Raw genomic sequence first — 20064 nt, forward strand, 5'->3', positions numbered from 1 at the left:
TCTCCCTCAATTTTCATGAAATCCCTTCCTCCCTTTTTTCTCTCCACCTTCCACATGAGAGAAAAAATCACCCTTGATTTTCTGAGTCTGACTTATTTCACTTAACATGATGTTCTCCAGTTCCATACATTTTCCCACAAATGGCATGTTTATTCGTTGTTATAGCCAAATAAAACTCCATATGTGTGTGTGTGTGTGTGTGTGTGTGTGTGTGTGTATATATATATATATATATATATATATATATCTCACACTTATTATTCCATTCATCTGCTGATAGACATCTAGTATGGTTCCATAACTTGGCTATTGTGAATTTTGCTATTATAAACATAGGTATGCATGTATCACTATATTATGCTGACTTCAATTATTTTGGATAATTTCCAAGCAATTCTATAACTGGGTCACTTGGCATTTCTATTCCTATTCTTTTGAAGGAACTGTGTAATGATTTCCATAGTGGTCGTGCTAATTTACAATCCCACCAACAGTGTATAAACGTTCCTTTTCCCCCACATCCTCACCAGCATTTATTATAGTATATGCTATTTAATCTTACCTCCTGACCTCTTGTATGATGATGAGATGGTTCACACTGGGTGGACCTGGCTTAGAATTCTAGGTTATTACTTTGTAATGCTTTGATTTTAGCCCATTAATTTTTTAAGTATGTCAAAAAGCCAGATCTCAGTGGTTTTCCATCTGTCTAGAATAAGGACACATTATTCATCCAAAAAGAAGCTTTGGATACCAACTCCTTCAACAGGGATCCAAGAACTTCTAAAAGTGCAATTTCTCAAAGCTGGTACCCATAGAGATAGTTGAGATAGAGCAACTCAGTTCAATTAACTCTCCTAGTGGCTAGATTCATTATCATTTCCAAAATGTACTTAAAAAATCTATTTTGGTATCTTTTTGAAAGAAATTAGTTCTGTTGTCTAATTTTTATTTATCAAATTATGCATCCTTTGATAAATTTTTCTCTGAATAAGCATAGACAGATAAACTTATACCTTCTTTTATCTGTTGACTATGAAGTAAATCTACAAATATCTGAGAGAATTGGGCAAATTGAAAATATATAATTTCCAAAATATATAATTTCACAATATATAATTTCCATGTTTTTTTCCTAGAGGGTCTGGGAAAATTTACTTTGTGGGCATATTTTCATTGCTGACTAGACATTAATATTTGTCTTTGTCCTCTCACTTCTTACTCAATGTAGTTATTTTGTTTGCTCAAGTCCTAGTCCAGCTTTATTCTTGTACCATATATATTTGCATCTTCAAGGACAATTTTCTAACTTGACTTTTTTGAAAATCCAACAATCTGTATTCTGGTACTAATATTTTCAAGTAGATTGATCCCTTATTTCCTCCCGATTACAATCCAGATAACAATGTGGGAGGAGTACTCTTGGTAGTGAACAGTCTCTCCCTCCATTAATAACTTGGGAACCAAACTCACCTCATCACCCCTGGAGTTCTTTATTAAATTATAAGGACTCTATTGCATTTAGGATTGATTTGAGAGGGGACTTGGAGGCTGGAATTCACAGAATCTGAATCACCAAATTTCTTTTTCTATTTTCTTTCTTAAAGAAAAAGACAAATGTCTGGTTTGTCATGGCCTGAACCCTTTATTCAGTTGTCCCATTAACTCTTTTATTAGTCCCTTCTCCAGGGTTCTGATGAGATTAAAGTCATTTTCCCCCAAGAGACTGAGGGCTCCTGTTGTTCACCATAATTCACTGGCTGCAGCTGATGGGTTGGGGAAGAAGGGGTCAAGGTTATCTTAAGGCTAGAACTATGCTGTACAATGGCTGTGGGTTATTGAAAAGGTGAAATATTGGGTGTTCTTGTTTCTTCTTAAATTTGTGTTAAATGTTTTGATTTTTGCTACTCCTTTCCACTCTGGCCTGATGTAGTAGGTGTGAAAGGGTAACTCCCATTGTGGTCCAGGTCTATAGTGCTGGGAGGGATCTGGTCTTAACATATTTCTTTTCCATACATTTGGTGAGGAATGAACTCCCACAATTAGAAATTCATTTCTTAAATTTAAGGTTTTGGATTTTCTAAGATGTTCTCATAGGAAATTTATGTAACACTTAATTTGATAACAGAATTTTTTAAGTCAGAAAGATGAGAACAGTCCAAGTACACAAAAGTCCCTGAATTTATAGCAAAAGATGTACCAGAAAATTCCAGAAGTTGAGAGCATCACTAAGATTTTGTCTAGCTTCCTGATACCTAGCTGTCTGGATTCATGTCCTAAAATCCAAGGACATCTCTTCTATTTCCTGAAATCAAACATTTGGCAATTACTCTCATCAAACCATGCCCCCTGCACCCTGCCCAAGCCCCTTTCCTCTCACATATCTGTGCACACAGTGTAATACCTTTTCCTGGCACAAATGGGGAGGCAATTCCAAAGATTTACATAAAAGGAAGATCGTGAGACCACAGATAGCATCAGGAAGGTGAAGGACTGAAAAACCAAATGAAGTGATTTTTGTTTCCAGTCATAGTGTAATTAGTAGTACGGGACTTTTCCTCTTGGCACAAAAGATAAACAAAAACAAATGAGCAAACAGAAAAACCAACCTAGAAAACTTGATGATATATATGAAACAGTTTTTTTCAAACATTTGAGAAGACTAATCCCTGAGGAAAGGACTATGATTCCCAAGGAATGAAAACAGACAAGGTAAGTTCTACAGTTGCCCTGCTTTTCTGCATGAAGACAGTTTCTGAAGCACAATGCAGAGACAGGGACACAAGTAAAGGACATGTTCCTGCTGAATGGAAGATAGAGCGATCAGATGTTAGGAGGATGAGGAGACAAAGATGTTGGATAAAGAATCAGAACCAATGGAACTTTGTAGAGAAAGAAGCCGAGGAGCTCTTTGAGCCAGTTGTTGAGTACCAAGTTATGTCTGTGTTGGGTAAATCGTCACAAGGCTGAGCAAAGAACAATTATCAGGAATAAGCAACACATGGAGAGTTACACGCTGAACAATTTCCAGAAACCAAACTAAGGTATGTTCAAGTTGCAATCAGTCAGAGTAGAGAAAACGGAGGGGTGTCACATTTTAACATAGGTATAGAGTAAATGTTAATTTAGATATAACTTAAGAAAGCCTAACACCTTCTTTTAAAAGGATAAAGAGTATTCTATGTATTTTAATTTCCAGCTTGAACAATGCTTAGAACTCTTTAAAGGAAGGTAATGAGAACCCAGCTTTTGAACATAATACTTACAATGTCAAGCATCTGGTAAAAAATTACCAGACATTAAAATAAACAAACAAACAAAAAAAAAAAAAAAAAAGGAGGGCAAAAAAATGTGACCCAGAATGAAGAGACAAATCAATCGAGAGAAGCAAGTCCAGAAATGTCACAAAGATCAGAAAGGCGGCTCTGATCAACATAAAACAGTTATTATAAATATGTTCAAGGACCTAAAGAAAATTAAGAAAACAATGAGGAGAAAAGTGAAGTGTGTAAAAATTGAACCAAGTAGAATCTCAAATGCTGATCAAATTGATATCTAGAATAAAAAATTTACTGAGAGACAGTGACTGGAGATTACATATAGCAGGAGAAAATATCAATGAGCTTGAGAACACAAGAGAAAATACTCAAAATTCCAGAACAGAAAATAAAAAAGAATAGGAAAAAAACCCAGATAGTCTGAAAAAATATCAGTCTAATAATGTATATAATTAGAATATTGAAAAGGAAAAGAAATGGAAAAGAAAGCATATTTGAATAAATAATTTACAAATTTGATAAAAACTATAGGTCTATAGTTCTAAGAAATCCATCAAAACACAAGTAAGATAAATTCAAAGAAACCACACCATGGGGCTACATAGGTAAATTACTGAAAAACAATAACAAATTTAAAAAGCACCAGAGGGAGAGAGAGAGAGAGAGAAAAAAAAAAAAAAAAAAAGACATAGTAGATACAGGAACACAAAACAATAAACTCAATACTTTCCTTCAGAAATAACATCAGCCAAAATATAATGTGTGAGAATTTTAAAGGACTGAAAGAATAACAGCAAAGACAACCTCTTGCCCGCAGAAGTTAACCTGTTACCCTACATAGCTGACATCAGTGAAGATATCTTAGTCCACTTTGCATTGCTATCATGGAGTACCACAGACTGGATAATTTATAAGGACCCCAAATTATTGACTCATTGTTCCAGAGACTGAGAAGGGCCAGACCCAGGGACTGGCATTTGACAAGGACGTTTTACTGCCTCTTCCCATTACAGAAGGGCAATGGCGAGGGACGGAGGAGCAGAAGAGGTAAGAAGGGGCCAGATGCATCCTTGTATAGGGAACCTACTCCTATAATGATGGCATCCCTCCATTCATGGGGGCCATGCTTCAGTGCCTGGCATATCTGCCAGCATGACTCACCCTCCAACATGGATACATTGGGGTTCAAATTTCCAACACAGGAACTTTGGGAGACACACTCAACCCATAGGAATAGCCTTCTAAAAATGCTAATGAAAATTAAATCTAAAAAAGGAATGGGGAACCAGTGGAAATGCTAAATAAATGAGTAAGGTCAGAAAATTTGAAACTTGCAGAATTACAGTTGAAAATTTTTACGAAATTTCTAGAAAATTTCTAGGATCCTCACTGACAATTGATAGATCAAGCAAAAAGAAAACCAGCAAGAACAGGGAAGAGTTGAAAATCAATAAAATTACCTTCATTGATACTTGTTGCACACTATACACGCAATGAAAAAAAAATATATGTGTGTGTGTATGTATGTATATACACATACGTACATCTGTATTGATGTAATATTTGTATAGGATGTATTGTATGCATATATATTATATTATATAAATACATATAAACATTTATCAAGATAGATCATACACAGAACAATAAAACAATTTTGATACATTTAAGAGGATTTGAATCATTCAGAGTATATTCTCTGCTTACAACATACTTAAATAGGAAATAATTAAGGAATATCTCCCCCTCAATATTCCAAAAATAAACAATAGACCTCAAAAGAACATACGTATCAAAGAAGAACACATGGAGAATCAAAAATACTTTGAACTTAATGAGATTATAATACATTACAATTTGTGGGAAAGTCGTAGCCATTACTTCAAGAGTAAATCGAATGTTTGTATTAGAAAAGAAAGGCTAATAGAAGCCATATGCTGTAAAAAGCTAAAAAATTAGAGCAAGTTAATCTCAAAGTCAGTAGAAGGAAGGAAATAAAAATAGTAGTTGAAATAAGTGATATAGAGAAGAATCAATAGAAAACGATTGAAAAAGTCAAAAGCTAGTTCCTTGAAAAGTTTAATAAAATTATTAAATGCCTTGCTAGAATGACCAGGAAAAAAAAGAGGAAAAAGCAAATCATCAACATTAAAAGCCAGCCTCAGCAAAAGCAAGGTGCTATGCAACTTAGTGAGACCCCGTCTCTAAAATACAAACAGTGTTGGGGATGTGGCTCAGTGGTTGAGTGTCCCTGAGTTCAATCCCCGGTATCAAAAAAAAAATGAAAATAGTATATTATTATATTATTGCATATTTTCCAAATATAAAAATACAATCAGGTGCAATGTTTTTACCTAATAAATCCTGAGCATTTCTCCTGGTGAAAAAGTGATCAGAAAATACTAGAACAACTTTATGTCAACAAATTAAAGAATAGTTAAAATGAAAAAAAAAATTCTTGAAAGACATCACCAAAACTGATACAAGAAGAAACAGAACACCTCAAAGTCCCCACATTAGCTAAGGGAATTAAATGCATAATTTAAATTTTTCTTTAGGGTCCAATTCGTAAATTATATAATACACATAAAACAGAAAGAAATACCAATCTAGCACAAACTAGTTCAGAAAAGACTTTCCAACTGGAATATGAGGCCAGCCTTATTTCTATACTATAGCCAGTTAAAGACATCTTGAGATAAACTACAGACCAATGTCACTCCTAAACATAGCTGCCAATCTAACAAAATAGTAGCAAATTGACTTATATAACATATATACCAAAAAGTGAAATTGATGCCAGAAATGCACTTGTTTAAACATTTGTTGATCAATATAATTCATCATATGAATGGAATGAAAGAAATATAGAATTAATCAACAGCTTTAAAAATATCAATTTCCTTCCTCTCCTCCCCTCCCCAGTCCTCCTCTTCTCTCCTGTCATTTCTTTTCCTTTCCTCTTTTTCCTGTTCATCTTGTTTCCTCCACAAGATTATAACTCTTCTTAGAGTTGAAACTGTATCTTCCACTTTTCTTCTGTCTTCCAGCATAGCACAGTGCTGGATTCATAGAGGATACCCAATAAATTCATTAATCATGAGTGAGTGAGTGAGTGAGTGCAAGAAGTATGGAGTTGAGGTCTAAGAAGGGCTGAAACAAACTGCATGTTGAACTCATCTGAAATATTGAAGCATGTGAACACCTACTAGAGATTTTCCTTTAATTGTTCTGGGGTAGGGATCAGGCATTAGAATTTTTAATTTGCTTTGTGTTCTACACATGGCAAAGTTGGTCATTTTGACTTCCCTTAGACTTTCCTCAACCAAGGGTATATTGTGACATGTGTGTTTGTGAGTGGACAGGGGAGCTTAGTTGAAATGGAGATGTAATTAAATCAAACCGTTTTAGGACAGAAGTAGAGAGCATATAAGTTGAGTAAATGAAACCAAAATATACAAGGCTTCTGTAGCTGAAAGGCCTTAGATCTTGGGATGAGTGGACTTGTGACAGGTACAGAAAAATCTAAGAAGGGTAACATTTTTTCCTAGCGTCTTGGCATTATTTCCAGTAACTCTGCCATTATACTCTTTAGATAACATTAAACATTATCTTTTTATTCTCCATATTTTTATTGGTGCATAGCAGCTGTACATAATGGTGGGATTTGTTACATATTCATGCATGCACATAATATAATAATATAATTTGGTCATAAAGAACACTCATGACCATTGGAGTGGGAGGCTCCTGTCTGAACCTTCCGCACAGTGTGCACACCAGACAGACGTGGGAGTGCTTGTTCTAGAACCTCTGCCTGACACACAGAAGAGAGAAAGTAGGAGAGGAGGATACAGAAAAATGGGACTAGGGGCCCTGGAACTGCAGCAGCGCTGGTGAGCTGTTTTCCTTAAGCTCACCCAACTTCATCTCAGAATGCCCCTGCCCTTCCTTGTGTGGTTCTTACAGGTTTGGAAGCCAAGTACAAAGCCTGACAGCAACAGCTGCTAAAGACTCCCTGCAGATGAAAATGGAAGACAAACTAGCACGCACACGTGCAGGGGATTAGCAACCAAATGCCTGCCTTTCATCCCCTGGTCTTTGCAGCCAAAATGTATGTTTTCTGAATGATAATGACTTCTTCCACTTTTATCATGCCTTTCTGTCCAAGACTCCAAGATCTTCTGTTTGGTCGTTTGTTTGCTTATTGAGAGAGAGGGGGAAGAAAGAGCATACATATGTCCTAGTGGGAGAGATCATCCTAGTTTGCCTGGTTTTAGTTCTGACAGTCCTGGGTCATCCTAGAAACTCCACGCCAGTCAAAGGCAAACTGGGACCTTGTGTCACAGGTCTCTATACCTCCTCCCAGTGTTAACATCTGGTACTACTGTGTGCCAGAGTGACAAGAGTACAGGCCTTCCCTGAACTGGGGCAAAAGGACATGTTGTGGTTTTTAAATGTATATGACACAATTAATATATTCTTGTTAAATACAATTTAGAAAGCATTTACCGAGGGGGACAAGAATGGAGGAAGAAAGGACTGTTTAGAGGGAAAAGAAGGGTGGGAGGGGTGGGGGGAAGGGAAAAAAATAATAGAATGGATCAAACAACATTATCATATGTAAATTTATGATTATACAAATGGTATGCCTTTAACTCACGTACAGACAAACAACATGTATCCCATTTGTTTACAATAAATAAAAAAAGAAAAGAAAAAAAAAACCCATAGCCCTTTTATGTAAATAGAGTCAGTTTATACTGCCTAGGAATACAACTACATTAGATCTAGCCACATATTTTTTTTATTTTTCTATTCATTCTAATTAGTTGTACATGACAGTAGAATGCATTTATATGTTTTGATAGATCATATATAAATGAAGCATAATCTTTCATTTTTCTGATTATACATATTGCAGGATCACATCAGTCATGCAGTCATACATGTATGTACATGAGGTAATAACATCTGTTTCACTCTAATATCCTTTCTACCCCATACTCCTTCCCCTCCCTTCACTCCCCTCTACCTAATATAAAGTAACTCTTTTCCCCTATCCCCTCACCCTTATTGTGAATTAGCACGCGCATGTCAGAGAAAACATTTGGCCTTTGGTTTTTTGGGTTTGGCTTATTTTGCTTAGCATGATATTCTCTAACTCCACCCATTTACCAACATATGCCATAATTGCATTCTCTTTAAAGCTGAGTAATATTTCATTGTATGTATATGCCATATCTTCTTTATGTGTTCATCTGTTGAAGGACATCTAGGTTGGTTCCATATTTTATCTATTGTGAATTGAGCTTCTATAAACATCGATGCGGCTGTGTCACTGTACTATGTTGATTTCATATATATACACATTCATATATATGAATCTGTGGAACTGTAAGTTTGTGCACACACACACTCTGATTTGTAACTTAATTTTTGATCAATATAACACAAATGCCTTTTCATAACTGTGCTGTTTCTATATAGCTATTTTTAAAAGCTGCATTGTTTCATTGTAAACTATCCTATGCTGTATTCAACCAGTCTCCAGTGGTTAAGATATTAGAGATTTGCATCTCCCTCCAACATAAATACAAACAGGATTTTTTGCTCTTAAAATGTTTTGCTACATCATGATGTACAATTGAGAATTGAGAATTATCTGATTATTCTTTGCTGATTTCAATATCCACAAAGCACCTCATCCCCAAATCCCAACTTTCTAAAATTAGGTGCCTCCTGCCCTGGAAACCACCCTTGAGATTAGGTGATTTATTTGGCAAGCCCAGTTAGGGCTGCGAGATAAAGGATCTGAGAGTAGGTGGTGTGAGATCTGGGGCTCAATCCCACCAGGGACCTTCTGAGAGATTGTAGAAACACTTTAGAACTGTGGAACAGAGGGGCAAGGCAGTTGGGATGTCAGTTTCCTTCATAGTTGTTTGAGGGTCATTACTAGGATATTAATTTCCCACATCCAGTAAAGGAAAAAAACAAAACTCACCTATGATCAAAGAGCAATCTCGGGCAGAGAGACACAGGAAGGCATCAGCATTCATGAGAACTGTCTAGGGGTTTATCTAGGGTGGACCAAGAAGGTCTAGAGGCACCCTCAGAATGCTGTGATATCCCTTCGCTCGCTGGCTCCCCCTTCTCTGATGATTTCCACTCTACCTCTGCACCGGTTGTTACTGATATTTACATTTCCTCCATAATATCCCACTTCCTGACTGACTCCTATCTTCCTCACTCCTCTCCGTTACCCCAACACAATAATTCTTTTGCCAAACCAGAACCGATAATATATCACTAGATACAGCCAGGTTTTCTCTGTCACTCATCTCCATCCTTAACCATAATTATAACCACTCTCTTACATATTTCAACCCCATGGTCTATTTTTGATCAAATTATATTAACCTGTCAAAACCTCCTTCCTTAGCGAAAGCCAAATCCCTCTCTCCTCTGTACGTGTACCAATGTGTCTTCAAGGCAGTCATCTCACACCACCTTGTCTTTTCTTAAACCGTCATTCTCACATTCAGCTGATTATCTTGCTTCCTATTTTTAGAAGAAACTCAGTCACTCACAAGAACTCTCCCCAGCTCCCACAGCAACCACCAGGCCCCACCTGCACCTGCCCTCCTGTTATTGTTACAGTCCTGGGTCCTATCTAAAGAGCCGGGTCATAGGCTAGGACACAGTCGCTTCTCGCTTACTCGAGGACCTACATGGTTGATTCTTTGATCTTTCCTCCACATCATGATTTATCCCCTCTCTCTTTTGGATCATTTTCACCAAGATAGTATCTCTCCTGTCCTAAAAATACCATCTTAAAACCCCATGCCTCTCGAACTTCTGCTTTATTTCTTCGTTCCCTTTTATAGAAAAACTCCAAAATAACCACTTACCCTACACTTGCCGCCTGCATTTTTTCCTTATGTTATCTTTTATTTCAGTGTCACTCAAGCTTCCGTCTCCATCACTCCATGGAACTTCTCTTGTAAATGCCAACAGTGACACCCGCATTACCGAATCCATTGGTCAACTCTCCCTCCTCATCTTAATTGACAATTAATAGCAGTTAGCTGAGTCTATCATTTTCTTTTCTGTGATATATATTTCTCACTTGGCTTCAGGGACACTGTGATTTTCTGGTTATCCTCTTATCTCATTGAGCATCTTCTCAGTCTTTTTTTGGGGGGGAGGGTAGGTACCAGGGATTGAACTCAGGGGAACTCAGACGCCGAGCCACATCCCAGTCCTATTTTGTATTTTATTTAGAGACAGGGTCTCACTGAATTGCTTAGTGCCTCACATTTGCTGAGGCTGACTTTGAACTTGTGATCCTCCTGCCTCAGCCTCAGGAGCTGCTGGGATTACAGGTGTGCACTACCACTCCAGACTCAGTCTCCCTTCTTATCTTCACGGACTCTAAGTTTGGAAATGCCTTGGGTTCAATGCTTCACCCCCATTATTCTCTGTTTACCCTCAATTCCAAGATCTACTGTTTATGCTCATACCTTTAATCAGGATCATGGCCTTAAGTACCATATATCTATGAGACAGATATAAAGAAATTCATATCTTTAGTCTAAATCTCTCATGGATACCTGTGATCATATATCCAACTCCTACTCAAAGGAGTTGCTGCCCTTGGACAACAAAAAGGCATATCAAATCTATGATCGGATCTCCTCATCCCTTCCCTGTTGCCTTTCCCACTTCACTCCAACTACACCGACCTCCTAATTATTCCTTGGCTGGGGCCCGCAGACTCCCACCTCAGCCTTTTGCCCTCGCTGATATCTACATAGACCACTCACTCATCCAGTTTAGCAAATTACTCAGATTTCACTTTCTCACGTCTTCTCTCACCACTTGGTTTAAAATTGCAATCTCTACTCCCCAATCTCCTCCCACTCCCTCTCTCCTTCTGAACTTCATTTTCTGCCATAACACTTACACATGGCATTATATTTTTTTAAATGCATTCATATATTTTATGCCTCTTTGTCCTAGAATAAAGGCTTTAAAAGAGGGAAACTTTGTTTCATGCTCAGTGGATAGAAAAGTGTGTGGCCTGTTGTCAGTATTCAATAAATATTCATTTAATAAATGGTTGAATGAGGACCTGGTTTGGTCTTACAAGCAGGGATTGCTATTTACTAACTGTTCTTGGAAAAGTCTCTTGAAAAGTCTAACTCTATGTCATTGTTTATACAATAAACCTAATGATAGTACTCTGGTAAGGTTCAATGTATGCATAAAAGTCTTCTGCAGTGCTTGGCATTGAGTATACATTCAGTTAATAGCCACTGAATCTGTTTCCCCCAAACAGAGATTAGCAAAATTTCTTGCAAATGGCAAAATTCATTTATTTCACATTTCCCATCCTGCTGCTTGCCCTCAGATTTTTCCAGATTTCCTTCCTATTCTCCACACATTTTGCTATGCCCAAAGCAATCATGTACCCTGGTGCTCAGTTGATCCATGTGGTTGACATTGGTCCCCAGTGTCAACCAAACAGTTCTCCCCACACCTACCTACCTACTTCCTTCCTTCTTTCCTTCCTTCCTTCCTTCCTTCCTTCCTTCCTTCCTTCCTTCCTTCCTTCCTTCCTTCCTTCCTTCCTTCCTTCCTGTCTTCATTGTCTATTAAATGACCATGTATAAACAATGTAAAAGATTTAGCAAGCTTCAAAATAACTTTCCCAGGAGCTTAAAATTTAATTATAAAGTGAAATGCACAGTCTGACATGAAGCACAAATGACTTGAATCTACTGTCAGATGTATGCAGGAATGAATGTTTTAATTATTGCAGATTTGTAGAAAGGTCTCTTGGGAGAGGTAATACTTGATCTTAACCCTAAAGGATGCGTGGGCATATTGTTTAGAGTAATTAATTTTAATTTCAGCAACAAACAAAGCCCCAAATAACATGGGCTTAAAACAGTAAGTGGTTATTTATCATTTATATCAGAATTTGATGGTAATTGAAGAACTCTTCCAGGTCATTCCTCCCCCAAGCAATAATGTACATAATCTTGTAGATGTACCATCTGTAACACCCTGTTTCCAAGATCACCAAGCAGGGGAAGGGGAGACTGGAGAATCAATGGGACAACTTTATCAAGGCCTAGAAGTAGCATCTGTGATTTCTCCCTAACATTCAATTGGCCAGAATTGGACATGCATGGGACCTGGCTGTTTGGTGAGAATGAGCAGTCGTCACTAGAGGTGTATTCAGGTAAAAAAGAAAGCCTAATTCAGGCAAGGGCATTTACAGAAGACAAGGTGGAAAATCAAAGGGGCAGATGGCATTTGGGAAAGACATAATGCAGAAGTGAGCTTGTGGGAACAAGGGACTGCGGAAGAATTGTAGCTGACTAATTAATAGTATTTCCATGAGAGTAATACATACTTAATGTAGAAAAATATGGAAAGATCAAAAAGATAAAATAAGTAAATAAAATTAAAATTACTTGTTTCTACTGCAAAGAAAAAAAATCACTCTATTTGCTATCTGTGTCCAGTCTTTTTTCTAAGATAGATGCATACACACATATTTTAAATATGATTAGAGTCAACATAAAATATTTGATCTTATTTTTATTTACTGGATATTATACCTTCAACATTTCCCTGTATTAGCAAATATAACTAAAACCCTTGTTTTTAATAATGTATTTGTTTATTTATTCGTGCTTTCAATAAATGTTTATCAAACATCTGATCATATCCAGGACTAAAATCAGGACTTGGTATAGAGAGAACAAATAGACACATTCCCTGTCCTCACAGAACTTCTATTCGGGTTAGAAAATATGTAAACATACAAATAGACATGCAATTTCAGATTGAGATAAACGTAGATAGAGTCAATGAGGAAGGAATTCTTAATCAGGAAATCTGCGCAAAGGAGGTAAAACTTAAATTGTATCCAAAAGCATAATTAGGAGTGAAGAGTGGAAGGGGCAGCATTCCCAGGGGAAGGAACACCACACATGTTGGCACTGGGAGGATCAGATGGCTATTGACCTGGGTGGGAGGAACAGAATCCAAGCCAGGAACAAAATCCGGGGGGCACTGTAAGATTGCTCAGATGGCTGCTGCACGGGGAACTGCTCAGAATGGGCTGAGGTGGGTTCAGAGACTCCTGTTAGGAAGACATGAGAGGGTCCTGACAAAGGTGTCCTTACTTTGGGGTAAGACAAGAGACACACCTGTCAAAACAATGGATGTGCGGTTAGCTTCACTAGCTTAACCATACCAGAAATACAGGAATTCTGTGCACGTTCTTTATTTCTGCTAGCCCCAGAATAAACCAGTTGAGAGGGCTAATGTAGAGTCCTGATTCAGCATGACCTTACTCAGGGAGCACCCCATTTAGAGCCTCGGAGGCTTTCATAAAAGCTTGTGTGTTTTGAAACATTCGAAAGCCACAGAGTATTCTGGTCAGTGTCCCGGAGAGGGTGTTGTGGATTTCAGCGTGTGGAGTTGGAGAACAATGATGAGCCACTCTCAACCTCATTATTATCTGACAAGCAAGAAGATTCGTGAGACTGGCATGGGAATGGATGGGTCTGTTCAGACGACAGAAACACCTATAAATCAGATAAACAGGTGTGCTTGGGATTACAAGTTCATTAATGAAGCGATGGACCTGTGAGAGAGAGAGAGAATGCATTTCAGCAATTGTCATAAACAGGTTTGTTTACGCGAGGGACTGTGACCTTGGGAGCTGACACATGGCACACTGCATCTTTTGAGAAGATTACAGCGAGTGTAATTCTGACTCCAATGGAGGTCAGGCAATGACTCTGAAGTAACCTCTCAGAAGGGAATGTGCAGATGTATTGGGACTGGCTCACAGGTAAGGTCTTGCTGAAAGGCATTTTGGTAATAAAAACAGAACAGAAATGAAATTTCCAGACAGAGGGACCTTAAATTTAGAAGGGAACTGCACACTTTCAAACAAGCAGGAGCTGCTTTGTCCCGCATGTCTCTTTATCTTTTGCTGTTCCCACCTCTTTTTTCTCTCTCTGATCTTGTTTCTTCCCCCTGTGTTATTGTGGCCCTGCCTTTTCTCTTACCTGGCTTTGTATCTCTGCTCTGAGGGAAGATCTACGCCATCCCAGAAACCATGCAATCCTCTGCACTTTAATGAAATAATTATTTAGTATCTCTATATTTCAAGACATTATTTCAGACCAAAGAAAAAGAAACCCCAGTCAAATATTTAATTCCACAGTCTGTATAAATGTAAAGAAGAAGTGTCATGTAAAACTAATGATCATCCAAAATGGAGACTTTTTCAGTAGATATAAAAAATATTCTGTAACCTGGTCACAATTTCTGTAGGAGTATAGGCCAAACCAGCTGGACTTAAGTTTTATTTTTAACTGCTTCTGGCTACACATCGGACTTGTTCAGTGTCTCCTTAATTTCCTACTTTAAGGCACTTCTGCTACAGCTGAGAATCCACCTCAATCTGAAAAGTACTTTCAGAGGGAGTATTATCCATTCTCCTGCTTAGCAAGAAAGATAAAGATAGATGAGCAGACACAGATAGTTTTCTAAAGAAAAAAAGAGGAATTTCTATAAACCTATGAAAAGTACTTATTAGTATTTCATATTTGTTAATCATCTACTATTTGCCATGGACTGCACTACACAGATTCCACACATCAATTCATTTAACATATACAACCATCCTGTAAATAGGTACTCTATCCTCCCTTTGCAAATCAGGAAACTGAGGTTTAGTTAGGTTAACTTGCTTGAAGTCCCACAATTTGTAAGGGGCAGAATCATGCTTCATATCCAAGTTACTGACTCCCATGTCCAGGGGAGCTGATTCTTTACACATGAACCTCATTTAATCTTTAATTTTCATAGTAGGCATTATTGTCTCCACCTTAAGAGAAAGGAAATTGAGGTTTAGAAGTTAAATGTTTAACTAAGATGAGGTAGCTGGGAAGGGTAATTTTGTATTTAAACTCAGGCTTATCAAGTACCAAAGTACTCCACCCCTTAAAGTACTACTATCTTCACACGATCTTCTTGTTCCTTCCAGTCAAGGTTTTAGGTTCTCATGTCCAACCTAGATTTCTCAATAGTGGAATTGACCTTATTGTTCCTTAATATCAATCGCAAATTTAAAAAAAAATTATTCTGATTTTTAAAGTCCAGTGCTTAGAACAGAAGGAGATAGATAAACAAGAACTGGTTTCTGCCCTCAAGATAATGGTCTGAACTGGGAAAAGAAAAGAGAAGCTCAGGATAAAGTTAAATGACTTTTCAAGACAACAATTTAAGACAGGTCAAACCGCATGGTATGATAAAGAGTTGAAAGAATGGTATAGATAACACAAACCACAGGAGTTTAGGTTAGGGAGAAAAGTGGACAGACGGTCATTTCCCTCTGCTTCACACACCCTCACATATTTGAAGTCCATCATTAAGCCCTTCAAGAATTCCTTACTTGGGATAAATCTTTTAATCTTCCCTTGCAAATACCCTCCACTCCTTTCAACATTTTCTTACCTCTTTTCTTCCTTTCCCACGTTTCTTGGAAATGTTGGCATCTAAAAAATAATTCAACAATACAAGTGAAGAGAGTCTTTCTCTGAGGTCTAGTGTGAGCTTAGACCAGGCCACAACTTGCAGGCAGTAATGAAAAGTCACTGGAGGAGGCATGGACACATATGCCCAGCGCCTTCTTGGCTCCCAGATTTATCCATCCAATCCATGGGAAGCTCACATCTACAGACATCCTCAGACAGCCTCTGATTCCTGTATTAAACAAGCTCCTAACCTACTAATAAAGTTCCAGGAATAGATACCTGTGGCAAGACAGGGACAAAGGTGGTAGAAAGTGAGTTTACTGCTGGTGGGCTGAGAAATTGGGAAAGAAATGCAAACAACATGAAGAGTAAAATCAGCAGAATGCACATGGAAAGCTCTGGAATAAATATTATCTCCTTCACCATCCTGCCAGGGACCATGCCTGGTGAAAAGTTCACCATTCTGGGTAATAACCACCATTATTTTATCTTTTCCCCTTCAGTCAAATGTCAGACACAAATCCCATGAGACCAAAAGGTTAGGCCGTCATAAATGCCCTCTGTCTACAATCAAAGGTGACAGAGAGGAGGAAAACAGACAGGATAACCTTGAGAGATTGTATCTCCTGGACAGCTTTCAGGATCTGTGCTTCCCAGCAAGCTGTTCGGAGTCATTTTGTGTCCCTTCCTGTTGTCACCTGATAAGTTCAAGCCATCTAGTTGCCGGAAGACAATTTCCTACAAAGAAACAAAGGTGTGCGACCTTTGATTCATGTTCTCTGTTAGAGGATATTAAAAATTTTTCAAAAACTTCAGTTCCCCTCTTGGGGTGCACACTGTTCTGTGATGGGGAGCATAACTACCAGTCTATATGGCTTTATGAAGCTGTTGACCAGCTAAACATGTGACACGCCTATTCAGTTACAGAGCCTAGGAAGCCTTTGCAAAGAACAAATAGACAGTAGGCAAGACCTGCAGTCATACCTGGGGGAGGAGGACTCACCCAGGAGACTCAGAGCTGCAGCTGCAGATTTGCTACTGTCATCTAAGTTCATTCATTTGGACAGGTCATCTTCAACTGGTGCTAGGAATAGTATTGCATGTACCAATGGGTGTGTTGGGATGTTGAAGGTATTTTCTATATATATCAGGGTAAGAGCACCTTTAAAAAATAAGGTGAATCCATTCTTCCATTAGACGAAGGATCCTTTAGGATGGGTGCAGGACAGGGAGAATAAAGAGAGAACTAAGTGCTGGTTTCAGGAGAATTAGCCAGAATCTGAACAATAGTCCCTTTATTTTGGCTGTCAAGGATATTAAGTTTGATATTTCATGAGACATACCGTTCTGAAATCAATATCCCATGGTATGGCTATGCATGAAACAGTTGCTCATTAAACTTTACATGGGAGATTAATGGATGAATGAATAACTGGTTCACTGAAGGAGTTACTACATATTTTCCCTGGAGTTGTGGCCTGATCAGCCGTAGCATATGATGTCTACAGACCATGGAGGTGACCCCTTCCAAATATGACAGTAGCCAACTGCCTGGGAGGACTTCGTCCTGGAAATCATTTCCGGGTGAAACTCCTCAAAGTACTTGAGAATCTCACACTGCCTGTGCTAACTGTGTCCTTCAGAGCCCATGTCCTCTCCTACTTCTGCTCAAGCCCATCTGCACGCTGGTTTGATGTATAATCTTGCTGGCTGTAGGATTACTGATGACTGACAGCCATTCCCTGAGAACATCGAGTCTGCCTGTAGCCTGGCTGTGCATGGATGCCTCACGATGACAGGATTAAGCACTGATGTTCCTCCAGGGACAGCCCATGCTCAGGATGTGTGTCTGAGATCCTGTCAGACATGGCAGCCAGGGGACTGGCTACTAGACACTGATGTCTCCTGTGCAAGAAGAGGAGCACAGAATCACCGAGGTCCACTTGCAGGCCAGTGTCCATGGGCTCCCTGCTGCTGTGGAGCGGCTCCTCCCTGTGACTGTCTGACCAAGAAGATCTTGCAGGGAGCAAAGAACTTCATCTCTCACCTGCTGCAGATTGTTTTTCAACAATTAAATGTGTGATGCGAAAACAAAAACAAAAACAAAAAAAACAAAAAAGAACAAAAACCAAAAAACAGCTGGATACCTTACAGACATACAGTATCTCCTCTCATCTAGGTTCACGGATCAAAATTCTTATATCAAAGTTGGACAGGAACCATAAGGAACAAGGAGGTAAAGTGTAATTGAATGCTTGCAGCTTTTAGAACTACCAAAACACGCAGCAGTTTAACAACTTATGGAAGAATCAGCTTACTGAATTCTTAAGTGGAATTAGTACATAGTTTCTTAGCACTCACCAAGTTAGATTTAGATTCAGAATGTTTCATTTGCAGGAATTTTTTTTTTTTTTTGTACTTTACCTACCTCCCTCCCTCCCTCCCTCCCTCCCTCCCTCCCTCCCTCCCTTCCTCCCTTCCTTCCTTCTTTCCTTCCTTCCTTCCTTCCTTCCTTCCTTCCTTCCTTCCTTCCTTCCCTTTCCTTTCTTTCTTTTCAAGACAGGTTCTCACTAAGTTGTTGAGGCTGGCCTCAAACTTGCAATCCACCTGTCTCAGTCTCCCAAGTTCCTAGGAGTACAAGCAGGCACCACTGTACCCAGCTCTCAGAAATTCTTGACTTTCATGAGAAAACTTTAGTTCACAATGAGTATTTAAGACTTCAGAGAAAAATGAAGGTCCTGCTTTGATTTTCTCTGTTTATAACTGAGAGATTCACCCATTTCTCCATCATGATAAGTCACAAATGGGGCTAGAGTTAGGGAAAGAATATCTCAGGTCCTTGTTAGATCCCACTAACTTTTGAACCAACCTAGAAAGCAGAAGTTAGCTGTGGCCTCCTGGTTTGGAATGAGAAAAGTCTTAATTCTTTTTATTTGCTTCCTCCCCCCCCCCCCATCTTCTAGCCCATTACCTCCTGATTTCTCTCCCAGGGCCTTAGAACCCTTGACCATTCCCCAAATAAGTACTCCTTTTGGATTTGCCAGTTGGACTGACAATTCTTCAGGAGGAACATAGTGGCATGATCGCATGATCTAAAGGAAATTTCTGATCATTATTATTAAAACTAATCATAGAAATGACAGAGCTGGAGCCCTGAGGTTGTTGATCCAGTTCAGATGGACCCAAATCACTATAATATAGGTCTTTGATGAATCCTGCCCCATGTGCTTTATCATCCATCTGGGCAGATAAAAGGTGACTCCTTTATTTTTCTTGGGTAAAGATATGTGTCCCTTCTGAGAAGGGCTGGGGTATGAAACCAGCACATCCTTTCCTGGTCTGATTCTCTTCCTGTTCCTGCCATCTGACTACCCAGCAATGCCCTGCTTGCTGTTGGTTATTAATGATCCTCTCCTTGTTTTGGCCAGTTTCCTGAAATCTTTAGCCACTACAGGGGCTGTGTCTCTTCCAGAAATCCTAGTGTTAGTACAGGCCTGTTGCCAATGACTCCTGTGGACATAAGGTCATTAAGAATTATACAATGATAGAGATCATTCACGTTGACACTTTGGTTTATAGAATGAGACATAGAGGCTAGAGAGCTGTAATGCATTGCCCAAGTTCAAATGGGTAATTGTGGCTGAACAAAAATGAGACTCTAGCTGTTCTAACTCCCAGATCGCTGATGGTTCTGGTCATTTAGTTCCATCCCAGCTACTTTCATTGCTTTTACTCCAAACTCCATGATTAAACTTCAGCCTTCCTCTGCTCAAGTGCTAGAGTATCTTGCAACTCATTTTTAATCCATCTTCTTTTCTATAATCTCTGTGCTTTCTACTTTCTTTCTCCCCTCTTTCCTGGCTTCCTGAATATCGCTCTATGTTGTTCAGACCCCTGCAGGAAGATACAGAACTGGGTGAATAGAAAATAAATTCAACATTCCTTGCCAACGTGGCCTGAGGGAAGTCATTAAGAAGCAGCTCCTCCTGGAGATGTTTCTAACTCGCCAGTTATAATTGTGGCTGAAATTTTAATATCAAAGGTTAAAGTATCATGGTTTTCTTTATACTTTCTTTTATTTGCAATTACCCTTGGGAAGAGAACATAGCAAAGTCTGCTTAGGGCAGTCCTTCCTAACCCAGATTACACTGCACAGTGGTGAGCTCTCTAAATGTACTATCTTGGACTCCAGGAGTCCAAAACAAAACAAAAACAAA

The sequence above is a fragment of the Sciurus vulgaris genome (genome assembly GCF_902686455.1).
Source record: "Sciurus vulgaris genome assembly, chromosome: 12".
In the NCBI taxonomy this organism is placed as follows: Eukaryota; Metazoa; Chordata; class Mammalia; order Rodentia; family Sciuridae; genus Sciurus; species Sciurus vulgaris.